The sequence below is a fragment of the Dipodomys spectabilis genome, unplaced genomic scaffold, assembly GCF_019054845.1.
Source record: "Dipodomys spectabilis isolate Male_0828 unplaced genomic scaffold, ASM1905484v1 ptg000026l, whole genome shotgun sequence".
Lineage (NCBI taxonomy): Eukaryota > Metazoa > Chordata > Mammalia > Rodentia > Heteromyidae > Dipodomys > Dipodomys spectabilis.
In genome coordinates, this window is record NW_024870703.1 from 10,303,283 (window position 1) to 10,320,442 (window position 17,160).

Genomic DNA, 17,160 nt, shown 5'->3' on the forward strand with positions numbered 1-17,160 from the left:
AACCCCAAGATAGGGACATAAGTAGTTTTTTCTTTCTTGCTATTGTTTTTAACGTATCTAAAATGTACTATGTGATTTTTTTTGGTTCTCTTCTATGTTCTTCCCCCATGGTATAACCGCTGTTTTCACTGTATTTGATGTTGGTGCCCTGAATCTTGTATATACATTTTCTAAAAATGAGATGTACAAAACACTATGTTGAAAACGAACTTTATAACTTCAGTGGGGGGGAGGGGCATGGAGTAGTTGGGGAGGTAGGGAGAGAAGGGATGGTAGGGGAAAAACAAAGGAGGAAGCAACAATGCTTGACAAGAAATGTACTCATGACCTTACTCATGTAACTGTAACCCCTCTGTACAGTATTTTTACAATAAAAAACATATATTCATAGTATGTATACATATGTGTATATATATATGTATATATATACATATATATATATACATATATATATATATATACTTTAAACCCTGTAGGAATTCTTACCTGGATAAGCAATTATGATATGCACTAAATTTGAGAAAGACTACTTTAGCAAGTGTTCTTTGCATTTTCTTTTTTATCTGTCTGCATGAGTACAGCTTGCTTCTCTCTCATTCATTCTTCATTTAGTCAACAATCTAAGTCCAACTATTATAATAAAAAAAAAATAATAATAATGCTTCCTTAGCACATTCAGGGAAAAAAATCTAAAGCTCTTTTTTATTATTCTCCTTTGTATTTTAATTTTATTTTCAAGATGATGCACAGAGGGGTTACAATTACATAAGTAAGAAAGTGATTACATTTCTTGTCCAACTTGTTATCCCTCTCCTCATTTTTCTCCCTCTTTCCCTCTCCCCACCCCGCCCCCAAGTTATACAGATCTTTTCCAACATAGTGTCCTGTGCGTATTGCTGTTGCATAGGTTCCCACTTTGTCCTTTGACCCTTTCAACACATGGCCAGCTTATTTGCACATCTCCCCTGTTCGCAATACTTTTTCAGAGCTTAGATTCATGTACCAATTAAAAATTTTATTGAATTTTTATTATCCATACAGAACTGGATCTAATAGTAGAGTTGCAGTGTGAGGAGATGGGAATCATTGTCATTCTTAAAAGGGAAAACCTGTAGAAACAGCAAAAACATTATAATGAATATGAATTGAGATAAACCCTGTAAGGCATTATGGGGGGAGTGATGGGAGCATTGAACAGATAAGGCTATGGACCAGATGAGATCTGAGGACTTTCCAAAGGAACATCCTCAAGTAAATGATGTTTAAGCTGGGTTTGAAGTGTCTTTAGGATTTACCAAGATACAATAGCAGAAGGTTCAAAGTGACATTAAATACAGGCAACAAAATGTGACAAGGTATTATAATAGAAAGCAAATAACATTTTCAAGAACTCAATGTAGCGTTTAAAGTTCAACATGAAAAGAAAGAAGTGTGTAGCTAGGTATAAAATCTGAGAAGGTGAGCAGCAAGTACAAGAGTTATTAGCCACAGTTTCTGGAGTTACTGAATAGTAAAGTAGAGAATGATCACAGATTTTCCTTTTAAAGGATTATTCTTATCCTAATGGAGAGAATGGATTAGACAATGAAAAGCATGATTACTGGAATATCAAGAAGGCTATTACAAGCAGTATGGAAGATTGCAGATGGTGCTAGAATTAGACTCTGCTTAACAAGGGTTAGAGAGAAAAGTAAGGAGGACAAATTACTATTACTGATGATTCTATTTATCAATGAAGACTTAAATAAATTGACCATGAATTGACCAACCATATGATCCTGAGTAAGTAATTTCAACATCTGTGAATCTCAACTTCATTACTTAATATGTAATCTCATTATCTTAGCCATTCTGAGTCCGTGGCATCAAGTCCTGCAAAATCAATGTCTTTTCTTGGCACTAGGATACACGGAGACAAAATTGGATATATCCCATGTGTAGTTGAAAAGGGATATAAGAAAGGAATGTTTTATTTATAGGTACATTAGAGTTCAAGAATCCACAATAGAATATGAAGCACACAATAACTCTGATACCAAAAATCTTTTATTCTCTCTTCACATACAAATATAAAGACAAGGAACAGTGATAATGAAACTTATTGAGAGATGGAATTGTGGCTTTGTGGGTATGACTACAAAAAGGGTAGCCATTGCTAGGCCTAGGGTCATAACCAGTCAAGGGATCTACCACCAGTCTACCTCTTCTCCCAGCCTTCAAAATCTCCCCAGGATGCCAGAAAGTAAGTATATCCATATGACTCTGTTTATGGTTCATTTTTGTTCCTTAGGATTGATTAGTTGCACAAAGGAGTTTCATTTTGACATGTTTGTATGTGCACACAATGTTCCTTGATCAAACACCCTCCTCCCTTCATCTTTATTCTTCCCTTCCCAAACCAGTCTCAACCTCAAGAAGCTTTATTGTTCCAATTTCACACATGTACCTACAGTGTTTTGACCATATTCATCCTCATTCTCTTCACTCACACACTTAAGTCCTACTAGTACCCACACCCCACACTGAACACAGTTCAGCTTTCTAATATTCAGTTTTGTTCAAATGAAAGTCAAAAGATACATGCATACATATAAACACATACAGGATCATGTACGCATCACATATACATGTGAATGTATGCACATATCTAATTAAAATATAGTATGCATGTATGAAATATCATGGGAAAGTCCCTTTGAACAGGTGATTTTGTTCTTAAGGTCAGTCTCTGAGCAGGATATAGAAAGGGGAAGAATAGATCTGATTAAGCAAATGGAGAATAAATCAGAAAGAAAGAAGAAATCTATTATGTACCCAGACTCTACTGTGTACTGGCCAGAGATAGAAGCATTACAGATTTCTTCCTTGTATATAATAAAAACCATACATGGGAGATATTGTAATCCAAAACTTTCTAGAAAAGAGCCCAAGTCTTAAAGAGGAAGGTAACATGTTCTATGGAACAAAGTAAGTGGAAAGGCCAGGGTCTGCATTTGGTTCTGTAATTTCTGCAGTTCTAGAACTTTCTTCTAGATGCTACAGCCTCATAGTGAGGCTATGAGGAAATGATTGCTGTGTTCTATGTTTAGATATAAGAGCACGAATGGAAATTTACTTTCTTTTTTAATTAATTGGAGGAAAGAGGTATCAGTAGAGATGGAAAATTCAGGCTAATTTCTTTAGGGACATGAGGTAGCTTGGTTAAACAAGAATACATGATATCTAATAGATATTTATGGCACCAAGGAATGAGCCTCACCTCAATTCCTAGGAAAGTTTATGATCTACAGGGTGGACCTGAAAAGCATGGATGGTATCAGCAGAATGGAAAGATTGGACGTGAGATTGCAAAAGAAAATATTTAACCAGGAGGAATTGCTGGTAGGAAGGTGAGTTTTGCAAGTCTGTGATCCCAGTCAACCTCAGCTATTTCTTGATATCTATCCCATGCTTTATTGAATCCTGCACTTACTTTGAATTCTCAAGGCACTTTTAACCTCTTTCTTACTCACCTGCACATCTGTAAATACTGTGTGTAAAAGGATAACATATTCCGCGTTGTGTTTCATGTCTAGGGAGAGATATATCTCCCTGACTCGGCAATTCAATCCAACACGATACACAATAGATAACTGCTTTGCTATCTTCTTTGCTGGAAGGTGCTGGGGAGAAAAGAGAAAAATAATCTTTTAAGAGCTTGGTAAGGGCTGGGAAGGTGGCTCAGTGGTAGAGCACTTGCCTTACATGCATGAAGCCCTGGGTTCGATTCCTCAGCACCACATAAACAAAAAGAAAAAAGCCGGAAGTGGTACTGTGGCTCAAGTGGTACAGCACCAGCCTTGAGCTGAAGAGCTGAGGGACAGCACCCAGGCCCAGAGTTCAGGCCCATGACCGGACCTTCCCCCCCCCCCCCCCAAAAAAAAAGAGTTTGGTAAGACTTAAGGATTTTGCACAGAAGCATGAAAATTATGTAGTTAAAGAAAAACGAAGCATGTTCAGTCAGTAGAAAATGACACCTGTGGAGACGTTGAGGACAGGGGATGGTTTGCCGTGCACAAAGTGGAAGGTGCTTTGGGGTAGGAACAGAGGATGAGCCCAAAGAAGCAGCCAGTTTGCCAGTGCATGAAGGAGTTTGTCTACAGGCCGAGGAGCTGAAGCATTACCCCCACCATGATCTGGGAAGTCCCTGAAATGTTTCAATCTGCAGAGAAATACGGTCAAGCCCAAGCTTAGTAAAGACCCTACTGGGTGTCTATCTGTAGAGGAAATGAGAGGAACTCTATAGAGGATGTCCAGAGACACGTTGGACTTCTTAGTTCAAAGCCTAGGTGATGAAGGGTAATAAATAGTGACAGCAGACTGGATAAAAGGGAGTAATTTTCAACTTAATTATTTTGCCCATAGTTTATCGTCCCTTCTCCAAACTGTAGCCAAAGAAAGATATAAAAATATACATAATTAGTCAAGAATATATAAAGCTGGGTGCTGACGGCTCATGTCTGTAATCTTAGCTACTAAGGAGGCTGAGATCTATAGATCATGGTTCAAAGCCAGCCTGGCCAGGAAAGTCTATGAGATTCTTATCTCCAATTAACCACCAGAAAACCAGAAGTGGAGCTGTGGCTCAAAGTGGTATAGTGTTAATTTTGAGCAAAAGAGTTCATGGACTGACCAAGAAAAAAGATTATATATATATGTATATATATATAATTTTCTTGTAATTTTCTGGCCCAGAATCACACATAAGCACCCAGAAAATCTTGAATGCACAAATGAGGGAGTGATAAACTAATTTTTTTTTTTCGTAGAGTTCATAATGGTGAAAGTCACCCATCCCTTTGCTCATTAATCCTATTATCCATTATTAGTGACAATATTTGAGCCTTAGGAACATGTAAACTTACTACAAATACACTGTTATTGACACACTTGCTTTTAGCCAAGTAGTATTCTGTTGTACCAAAATTCACACCAGTAGGTGGCACACCAGAGGGAAAAGAAACTCATTGGCCCTTTCAAGTGATTTCTCACGTTTCGCTAAAGATGGACATCATTGCTCTATATGATATTTTTCAATTAGCAGAACAAACAGAATCCTACACTGGAGAAAAGATTGGATGACTTTTGTACTTGATCTAGAGAGATTACCTAGGCAACCAGGCCTTCCATTTTTTCTGTTACCTAAATAACTCTCCACATGTATGATACATTATCAAAATAAAGTGCCCTAAATATAGGTGAGTCTGATGTGATTTGGGAGCCACTGGTACAAATATAGGTTATAGGGAGCTTTTTAAACATTTGTGTTTTATCTGGCCAAGAAAAGGGGGAGGGCGAGATTGACACTAAGAAATACATGAGGCTAAGAAAATCTCAGTAGGGCATGACAGTAATTTAAAGAAAATATAATAATGCTTTATTAAATGTTTGAGGATAAAAATGTTTTTTATTTAAAGTATTACTCAAACAGGAAACACTAATAATTATTGTCAGGTTTTTTTTTTAAATCACTCTCTTGTAGTAAGAGTTCTTTGGCTGCATGACTGAGAAGCCAGCTCTAAGCAGAAAATGAAAATTGTGGTAGGCCATGGGGTGGCCTCAAAAGGGACGAAAAGGGAACACAAGGAGGAAGCTGAGTAGAGATATCAAACAGTTAGCTCCAGGGATCTGAGTAGTTGGAACAAACAGGAGTTTCCTCTGGGGAAAAGTGAGAGGAAAAAAAATGAGTTTCTTACAAAGTCTAGTGACAGCTTTTATAAATGAATGTTCAGGGAGCAACTGACCCGCATGGAAAAGAGTGATGTTTAAGAAAGAGAAAACATGTACTTTGGAACTCCTGAAGCAGAGTCAGTCAACATGTGTGCACTTTAGTGTTGATTTCTTGATGAATTATACTCATTTAAAACTGGAAACGGCCCAATGAATATTCTATATAAAGAACAACCTTTAAAGAAGGCAGCATGAGGAGTAAGAACAATTGTTCTACAACCTGGTTTTGCTACCTTGACATCCATCAAGGTACTGCCAAAAAATAGGTTAAATGGTACAACAGTAAACTTAACTAAAGGCTCACAAACCACTAGAAGTCATTGGATAAAAGAAAGAAAAAAAATGTAGTTTCTGCAGGGAAGAATAAAATTTAGGTCAGAACCAAAATTAGTTTGAGTAAGGAAGTCAAAGATAGTTCCTTTTGACATATACTGGAATTTTATTAAAGTAAATACTCTTTCTAAGATCATATTTATACCCAACACCAGGCAATGGATCATTTTACTTAATTGTTCAAGAGAATTTTCTGATGATTTGGATGGTGCACTAGTATTGTCATGGAACGCAATCCAAAAGTTTTAATAATGCAATGATGGAGTTTTTAAGAGTTCTTGCATGAGAGGTATATTGTATTTCTAATAGGATGGTTTGGTAGAAAGAGTGTTTTGTTTATGGGGCCAGAATCAAAAACAGAGTATCTATACAGCTTTGGGAATATATATTTGCCTCTTTACTTCTTAATTTTAATTATGCACAATTGAACAAAAGGCTAATTACTAGGGCTCCAATGGGGGTATGGAGTATGCCAGACAAAACTATTGCTGGTGAAAATTACTCTGTAAACTGTATGACATCCTATGATTTTTAAGGCTAATTGTATTTATGTTGACATATTATTCAATAGTAAACACTAGGACAAAATAGCACTCTGTATTTCTGACAAGCAGTATTAAATTGAATTCATGTTGATCACAATCATTTGGAGCAATGGTTCACCACCTAAAACAGCTTAGGTTTTTCCAAGAGTTAACTTCAAGTGCTAAATTTACATTGCAACCCTTAAATAGACATAATTTATATCTGTATTGCACAAACCTCCATAAACAATTTTTAAGACCCAATGAAACATCTCTAAAAATAGACACATTTGTAACATTTGCACGTAGCCACATTTGACATGACAGGGCATGAGCAAAATTAATATTGCCAATAAATATAATCTCAAAGTATTGTATAGCAGGCTTGCTGATTGTTCTGATAATCATAGGGCATGTTTCCTTGAGGACAAATCACTGAGAATTTTTAATTGCCCTTAAATAGAAACCATACTGTATTGTTAGTCTAGAAAAACAGTCTATGGGAGCCACCTTCTCCCACCCATATTTTGGCAGTAGAAACAAGGATCTCAAATCCGGACTATTCCTGATCTCCATAGCAACAATGTGCTTTATCTTGCATAAATCCTAATATCCTAAGTCTCCATCGTGTTTTGGTATGGTATCTCAGCCCTAAAGTAATGTTCTTGATGTGGAATTACAAGTGCTTTAAATAGAACTTTGCTGAAAAATAAAAATGTTGGTGCAATACTCTATTATCTTCACTTTGAACTGAACCCTGCTATTTCTGACTAAAGGGTTATTGGATCTTTCGAGAAGTCACTGAGTTAAAAAAAAATTGTCCTATTTAATGTAGAGCATTAGATTGATCATAGTAGGGGGTGACACACACAGAACAAGGCCACAGGAAGGCACCTCCCAGGGTGTCTGGGTTTAATGACCATTACCTCCTGTTTTCTAGTCTTGCCAAGAAGAATTGCGCGCGCGCACACACACACACACACACACACACACACACACACACACACACACACACACACACACACACACACACACACACACACACACATTCCATTATGGTAAGACCTGCTTATACTCAGGGTTTTAAATTGGACCATGATTCTAAATGTTCACATAAGAAAGTTAAGTTAAACCCGTAAATTACTTTTGTGTCTTCTGAAAGAAAAATGTTTTGCTAAAACCAATACCAATGGTCAGACCTGGCACTTTTCAAGCTTATAGGATTGTACTTGTTTAGTAAAGTCAGTACTCCACTAAACCGACTTTCCTACAAATCCATCATTTCTCTTGTTTGAGAGAATGTAGGTTGCTGTACAGATATATTTCTTCAGATGGCTTCCCTTCTAATGTTTCAAATGCATTAGCACTCAGCAGAGGATAGTGAAAGACTTTTTATGCTTCACTCCCTTGTAAGATCTCAAATGATGTTTAAACTAAGTTGAGTAGACTACAACTGGATGTGTCACTCATTGCTTTTCTTAATGGAGATTTAACATTCTTGCACATGTTAACACTCTCTTCTACTAATGAAAGCACTTAGAGTCAACTCTTTTTTTGTTTTCTCTTGAAGGCTTGCTGTTCTTTCTTATTTTTCAAGTGTTTCATGAACAAATAAAGAAACTTGACAGTGTCATTAAGAGGGTTTCAATACTCTGGATCCACTGATTCTGTTCTGAATAATTTACCTCTGCTTTTGGCATTTTAAGGGCAATCACATGAAGAGGATGGTTGTACCCTGAGCACATGGAAAAATAGTTCCAACCAGGATACAAGCTACCCTGGCTCCAGCTTGCTATACAATGGGTTCAAATAAATTAAAGCAATTGCTTTTGAAAAGGAAAAAAAAAAGGATTTTCAAATCTAACATTGTCTATTGAGAGAATGCTACTTGGGGAGGATTGGATGAAGAAACAAATAAATTTTAAATTGCTCTGAAGTCAAGAGGTTTAGTTCATTTTTGTTTGCATAAAATGTGGTGATTGGCTGCCTCATCAGTGCCTGGCATCATTAGGGAAACCAAAAAGAAAGAAGAGGAAAAAAAGCAAGAAGGAAAGGGGAAGCTAGGAAGCAAGGAAGGAAGGGAATGAAGAAGGGAAGGAAAGAGCGAGGGAGGAGGGTGTAAGGAAGGAAGGAAAGACATGCATAGGCAGAAAGTAAAGGTATAGAATAAGATGCCATGCAAATGAACCCTGATAGACAGAGGTACCATACTTATCTATGATAAAAAGCAGGCTCTAAATCCAAAGTACTTTTTAAAAAGACCTAAGAATGATGAAGAGCTTAGTTTAGCAATAGTTTGAATCAATCTAAGTATATATAATAAGTAAATAATTCTAAGTATATCAGAGATCAAAGAATATCAAGTATACAAACCAAAGATTAATAGATCTAAATAAATATAGACAAGTAGAATCCAATATAATAATTACAGAGGAGTTTAACATCTATTTTCACCAATGAACAAATCAAGTAGGCAAAAAGTAAGAAAAATTACAAACTTAAATTTCACCTTTGAGCAAATGGCTTTAACAAATATCCACAGAATTTCATCCAATGTGTATGTATTCCCTGAATACACATGCTTCTTGTCATTTCCCAGAATATTCCCCAGAATAAATACATAATAGACCATAATACTAGTAATAAATGAGCTTTTCTAAAAATTAAAAAATATATCAAGTATTCCTTCTGATATATATCAGTATTGATATATATCGAGTATTCTTTCTGAGGGAGTAACTATTTACAAAGAAATGTACTCATTACCTCACTTATATAACTGTAACCCCTCCCCCATTCATCACCTTTATAATAAATAGAAGAATAATTTACAAATTTTTAAAAAGGAACATTTTTTTTCAATAGTAAATTGAGTCTGACCAAGGCAACGCAAGGTTGGTTCTCAACATAAATAAATCAATAAACAAGATATACCATCTCAGCACAGTAAAGGACAAAAGCCATGTGATCGCTTAGAAATCTACACAGAAAAAAACATGCCAAGTCATTCTTTTTTTCCTCTATCTTTATTGAAAAGGTATAAACAGGGGGTTTACAGTTACATAGTAAGGTAATGAGTATGTTTGTTTTTAGACACTGTTACACCATCCCTCATTTATTCCCACTTACCCATCACCACTCCCCTCTCCCCCAAGGTGTGAAGTTCATTTCCAACATAGTGTCGTGAGTATCAGTGTTGCATTAGATCATCCTTTGTTCTGCTGTTTCTGTGATTCCATTTCCCTTCCACACATCAAATAAACTTATATACAAGACAAAGGATACAGAAAACTAAAACAGAAAAAAAAAGAAAAAGAAATAACTACATACAGGGCATAATGAGAACCTCTTGTTTCTAATTCTTAGAGTTCATGTTGATATGCTTCATTATACATGGTCCTATGCACTTAGCAATTGGGTTATTGAGACCCCTGTTAAGAATATCAGACATATCTTATTATTAGAAATGAGAGAAACCATGAAACCTACTGTTCTTTGGAAATGGCTTACTTTGCTTACTATCATTTTTTCCAGGTTTTTCCACGTCCTTACAAATGGGGCAATATTATTCTTTCTGGATGGAAGCATAGTACTTCATTGTGTATATATACCACATCTTCTTGGTCCATTCATCTACTGAGGGGCACTTGGGTTGGTTCCATATCTTAGCTATGGTAAATAATGCTGCAATGAACATGGCTGTACTGGTAGTTTTAGTATGGCCTTGTTTGTGGTCATTTAGATAAATGCCCAGGTGTGGGATTGCTGAGTCATAGGGGATCTCTATGTTTAGTCTTTTGAGAAACTTCCATACTATTTTCCAGAGTAATTGAACAACTTTGCACTCCCATAAATAGTGTAGTAGTGTTCTCTTTTGGCCACATTTACGCTAGCATCTGTTGTTATAAGATTTATTGAGGAAGTGGTGCTATGGCTCAAGTGGTAGAGTGTTTGCCTTGAGCTGAAGAGCTGAGGGACAGCGCCCAGGCCCAGAGTTCAAGCCCCACAACCGGAAAAAAAAAAAAAAAAAGATTTATTGATAATGGCCATTCTACTTGGGGTGAGGTAGAATCTCACTGTAGTTTTGCTTTTCATCTCTTTAATGGCAAAGATATTAAGCATTTCTTCATATGTCTATTGGCCATTCTTATTTCCTCTTCAGAGAAGTCTCTCTTTAAATCTTTAGCCCACACCATCATTCTTATCTCTCTCATGTGCACATTGATTTTCAAATATTATATATCTTTTGTTTTATTTAAACATATTGTATCTTTTGTTTTCAAGGAGCCATTTTATCACTGTGATTTCAAATTAATATAGAACATAAGCTGTTACCAAAAGTTGTAAGAATAGCATACAGGAAGAAGGTTTTCCTACTCTAAGACAGTTTTGCAATCTGAGGTTACAGTGTGGATGAGGTTGAGAAAAGAGAACTGAAACAAGATGGTTTTCTATCATTGCATGTCTGGAGTCACTGCTGATTGTGTTTACATTTATTCTCAGCTGCATTCACTGTTGGACACACTGTTGGACAACACTTCTCATTCAAAATAAACCATCAGTTCCTGACATATTCATATCAGATTACTGCCATTTCCAGCTGTTTCTTGATCTAGAAATGTTGTTTTGAGTTTTGTCCCTTTATGTCCTTGACATAGATTTATAAGCACAAGAAATACATTTTGGAACACTTGTTATACTTGCCAGTGTTATTCAACTCTGACAAGTTTGAAAACAAATGACAGTGACTTATGGTGTCACTAAAGAGCTGTAGTTTGTATTTACTTGTGTCTGTTGGATATTTTGATACAGAGATTGTCTCTCCCCAACAAATATAGTTAAGTTAAAATTTCGCATCTAACATTGAAAGATTCAAAAGAAGGACAATAATTTATTGTGCCTTGTTTCTCTTGGAAATCAATCATATTAAACTAGGTTGTAAATGGTTCTAAACTATCTCAAAATATGCAATGTTTTAGAAAACTGTGTCTCTGTGGACTGTACATTCTTGTAAACAATTGCTTTGCCTTTATCCTGTGTTAATGAATAGCATGAGTGATGTATTTAATAATGTGTAAGACTGGGTAGCCATAATAAGCCTGCAGACATGCTAAGACCCCAATATATATGGGCCTGGGCACTGTCAGCTCTTCAGCTCAAGGCTAGCACTCTACCACTTGAGCCACAGCACCACTTCTGGTTTTCTAGTGGTTAACTGGAGATAAGAGTTTCCTGGGCTTTCCTGCCTGGGCTGTCTTTGAACTGTGATTCTCAGATCTCAACCTCCTGAGTAGCTAGGATTACAGGTATTAGCCACTGGTGCCCAGTTCCAAAAAATATTTTGTACCATGATATTTTGGGAGAGGCTTTTGATTTTCTTTGAAATCAATGTCAAGGTGTGCTTGGAGATCTTCCCTGTCTTGTCAACCCCTCCATCACCATTCAGTCCTTTCAAGTTTGTTCAACCTGATCTGATTTCCACAAGCTTAACAAAGATGCTGCCTTACTTACCCCCTCCCCCAAATATATCTTGGAATCCAAAGAGAGTATGGAGAGAGAATGATCTCGATACCTACACCTTTTCTCACTAATCAGTTCAATAATTTCAATAAAAATATGTTGAAATTGCCTAACTTACTTCAGCTTACCTCTTCAAACTCTGCCTAAGTCAATGATTCCTATGTGAAGCAAAAAATAAATAAGCAAAATAAATCTTTTTGTTGTACTTTATTGAAAATTCATGTCTGTGCTCTATAGAGATAAGCCTAGGGCTATGACTATGTAGCCCTAGATTGTCTAAGTAGGAAGCTAGAATATACTTTAAATGATCCATTATTACAAGTAGCACAGCCTTTCCACACTGACTTTAATAGCCAACATCTGGTGATAAATAATCTTAATGCCCACAGAATCTGAGTGAGTTTAGGGGAATAAATAAAATATTTATTTAGAAATTTACTTAAGAATAGAATACTGTATTAGGTATTATAAACCTTATTAAGTATATAATAGACATAGTTGCTAAGCTCAGTAATATCCTAATCTAATTTTAATGGAAGGTTTCTAGTAGAGCACAAATAATAATTGAATTCCTTTTTGTTGTGCTGACTTATTTTTAAATGAGATTCAAAGAGCTTCATTTTGACATGTCCCTATAGGATATGATATGCCTTAATCAGACTCATCTTCTCTGTTACTTTCTCTCCTTTTCCTTCTCCACTCCCAAACCAATCTCAAGAAGCTTTACTGTTACATTTTCACCCACGTGCATAAAAGTTTGACCATATTTACTTTCCTTCATGCTCTGCATTTGAACTCCCTCTGTCCACTAGTACCTGTATTCCAGACAGGAAGTTTCACCCTTCTGCTATTCATTTTTGTTAGAGTACATGTTAATTGTTCAAAGGGACTTTACTGTGATATCTCATGCATGTATCTACCATACTTTCATCATATTGATCATAATTATAGGTATATATTTGATCCTGTATTTGTTCACTTATTTTTATCATGCACATTTAAGAGAAAAATATGTAACCTTTTTCCTTCTGAACCTAGCTTACTTCATTTAATTTTACAATCTCTTAATGCACTCATTTCCCTGTAAGTGACATAATCTTATTATTCTGAATGGTTGAATAATACTTCATTTTATATATATATATATATATATATATATATATATATATATATATATATATATATGTCACATTTTCTTTATCCATTCCTCCATTTTAGGGTGTCTGGGATATGTTCATAGTTTGACTAGAGTGAACAGTGCTGCAATGAACACAGGTGTACAGATGCCTTTGTTATGTATATGTTTGCATTCCTTTGCATAAATGTTCAAGAATGCTATCACTAGATCATAGAACAGTTCTATTTTTATTTTTTCAAGAAACCTGTTTTGATCATTACAGTCGTTCTCTTAGTTTTCAGCCCCACCAACAGTGTGTAAAGGCTCCTTGCCAGAATTGTTGTTTGTTTTCTTAACGAGTATCATAATGACTGGAGATGAAGTCTCAATGTTGTTTTATTTATTTGTTTGTTTCTTTGTTTGTTTTGCCAGTCCTGGGGTTTGAACTCAAGGTCTGAGCACTGTCCCTGAGCTTATTTTGCTTGAGGCTAGCACTCTACCATTTAAGCTGAGGAATTGAACCCAGGTACTGAGGAATTGAACCCAGGGCTTTATGCATGCTAGGCAAACACTCTACCATTAAGACATATTCTCAGCTCTTCAATGTTGTTTTGATTTCTATTTCCTATGTGGCTACGGATATTGAGCATTTCTGCCTTTATAGTTCTTTTGGGAAGTGTCTGTTCAGTTCTTTGCCCTTTTGTTAAATTGGGTTGCTGATTCTTTAAGAGTTTAGTCTGTTTTTATTTCTGTATACTCTGACTATTAATTCCTTGCTGGATATATAAGTGGCAAAAAATTTTCTCCTAGGTATAAACTATCTTTTCTGCTTAGTGGTTATTTTCTTTGTTGTACTGGAGATTTTTAGTTTGTTTCAATACCATTTGTCAATTATTGTTCCTATTTACTGATGTGCTGGTGTTCTATTCAAGAAGTTCCTGACCATGCCAAAATGTCCTAGTGTTTTTCCTACTCATTTCTGTAGTAGTATGTAAGGTTCAGACTTACAATAAGATCCATTTTGAATTGATATTGTATGGTATCAATTATTACTTATAGTACAATATTGTTGATTAATACTGTATTACTTATTTTCAATTAATAGTCTATTAGTGATAATTCTGTCCTCTGCTTTAAGTTATTTAATTTCCTTGAAGAAGCGATCTTTGATACAATATACATTTAAGGCATTTTTGACAAAAATCAGGTGGCTGCCAGTCACTATTAGTTCACAAAGGTAATCCTGGCTACTCCCTAGTTACTCAGAGAAGGCTGAACTCTAGGAATCATATTTCAAAGCCAGCCACAGCAGGAAAACCCATGGTCTCTTATCTCCAATTAACCACCAAAAAGTCAGAAGTGGAGGTATGACTGAAGTTGTAGAACACTAGTCTTGAACCAAAAAAAGTTTCAGGGCAGCCTCCAGACCCTGAGTTCAAGCTCTAGGACTAGCACCAAAAAAAAAAAAATTAGATGACTATAAGGGTATGGGTTCATTTCTGGGTGTTCAAATCTTTCATTGATGTGTCTGCTTTTGTGCTAATATCTTGCTGTTCGAGTTACTATGGATTTATAATTTAAGTCCAGTATTGTGATACCTCCAGCATTTCTTATTTTACTCAAAATTTCTTTGGCTATTTAGAGCCTTTTGTACTTCTTTATGAATTTTAGGATTTTTTCTGTACATTTTTATTGTAAAAATACTGTACAGAAGGGTTACAGTTACATGGATTGGTTTTCTTTTTCTGTCACTGCAAAGAATGATATTGGGATTTTTATGTTATTACATTAAATTTTTTAGTGATATGGTCATTTTCACCTTAATTCTATCAATCAATCAATCAAGAAGCATGGTAGTGCCTTCCATGATGCGTTAATCAACTTATTTCTTCAAGATTTTGTCGTTTTCATTCTAGTGGTCTTTCACCTACTTGGCTAAGTTTAGTCCTAATTATAGTTTTTCAAGCTATTATGAATGAAAGTGCTCTAATTTTCTTCACAGCCAATTCACTGTTGGTGTAGAGAAACACTATTGGGTCTTATATATTCCTTGTATTTATTTCTACATTGCTCAAGGTATTGAGCAGATCTTAAAGTTCTGGGTGGAACTTTTATGATCCTTTTAGTATAGGATCATATTGACAAATTGGAACAGTTCAACTTGGTCCTGTCCATTTCTGGATCCCTTTTATTACTTTTTCTTTTCTTATAGGAATTCCACTATACTGAATAGGAATAGAAGGAGTAGGCACAACTGGCTCATTTCAGGCTTGACTCTTGAAAAAAATACCTTATACTTGTATATACATAAATATATAGGGGCTGGGAAGGTGGCTCAGTGGTAGAGTGCTTGCCTTGCATGCGTGAGGCCCTGGGTTCAATTCCTCAGCACCACATAAGCAAAAAGAAAAAAAGCCGGAAGTGGCACTGTGGCTCAAGTGGTAGAGTGTTAACCTTGAGCTGAAGAGCTGGGGGATAGTTCCCAGGCCCAGAGTTCAGGCCCCACAACTGGACTAAAATATATATATATATAGTCTTGTATAAACTATAAAAGAATGAAATTTGCTGATGTCTCTTAGAGAAAATGCAAAGACACTAGAATCTCAATGGGTTCCTATGATAAGCTTGAGTTTTTGGAGCCTAGAAAAAAATTAGACCAGTTTGGGATTTCTTTTCTGTTTGAATTAGAAGTTTGAATAATTTCTTTGCAAATTAAAAGATATTATTTCTCAGAACATGGGACATAAGTTTGAAAAAAGTTGAAAGAAGAGAGTCTGTCTTTTGCAATGGCACAAAAGAACCAAATCAAACTCTGCAAAGAAATCACAAATGAGGTGGATTCATTCAAGGCCATCTCATGGTTACTATTAGCTCAATTAATCCAAATTCTCAATGTTGATGTGCTCATGTAATATGCAATACAAGAATATATAATTCATGTAATCAAATAGTTAACACTATGAACACGATGTAAATTAAATATTTCTGTTCTTTATGGCTACTAGAATTATTTTAGAGTTCATCTAAATGCTATCTCTTTCAGTACTTTTTTAAATGTTTTGGATAGAATCTAAGATGCATGTGGTTGTATATGCATAGATCATTTTTTTAAATATTTGAAACCTCTACATTCTTTCTAACCTGTAATTACACAGTAGTATACTTCCAATCATCTTCCTTCTTGTGATTAGGAATAATTCATCTATCATTTATTTATTCAATTAAATATTGTATACTTATTTGAGTACACTTACTGTGTACTCACTGCTAGTGATATGAACACAGAAGAATTATATTTCTTGACCATATGAAACTTGAAGCCTATTTGAAAAATAAGCAAAAGAGGAACGTGTGCCTCATAATAGATTGACTAGTTAACCTTGAAAGTAAGATAGCCTTAGGAGTAAGGCGGGCATTAAGTAATTATTTTTTGAAGTATACTAAGTAAGAACTCAACAAACTTCTTATCTCTGAAAACATCTGATTTTATAATTATTCTAGTATTCCATCATCATTAATTCTCATAAGTAGGAAAATTCATTCTTAAGAATTTTTATAGTGCTATGTACTTCTAATTAAAACATCCTGAATGAAAAGTCCTGATCTACTACCTGAGATTTCCCTTTGTTTTTCCATTTCCCTCTCCTAGTCATTCTAAGCTTTAGTCCAAGTGGACTCTTAATATGTAGCCTAACAGATTCTGTATCATGTTTCTTCTTCATTATTACTCAAGCTGTTCTGTATTCCTGGAAGTCCTGCATTCCCAATTACCATGAATGCATTTGTGACCTCAGGACTATTGCTTATACTTTGCTAGTGTCTCTGGCTGGCTGAATCCTTTCCCTGCTCCAAGAGTTAGAAATTTCATCCAAAGTGATATGTTCAACCTAGAAAATC

The 17,160-nt window shown here is 35.5% G+C and overlaps 1 long non-coding RNA gene across 1 annotated transcript in view; it reads right to left on the reverse strand.

Moving 5' to 3' along the window:
• Nucleotides 1–994: 994 nt before the first annotated feature.
• The window catches only part of LOC122104595, a 29,895-nt gene continuing 13,729 nt past the window's right edge, over nt 995–17,160 (reverse strand). Inside the window, exons 2-3 of the long non-coding RNA XR_006146957.1 lie at nt 3,513–3,662; nt 995–1,109 (exon numbers count right to left, since the gene is read on the reverse strand). This is a non-coding gene — a long non-coding RNA (uncharacterized LOC122104595). The remainder of the gene's footprint in view (nt 1,110–3,512; nt 3,663–17,160) is intronic.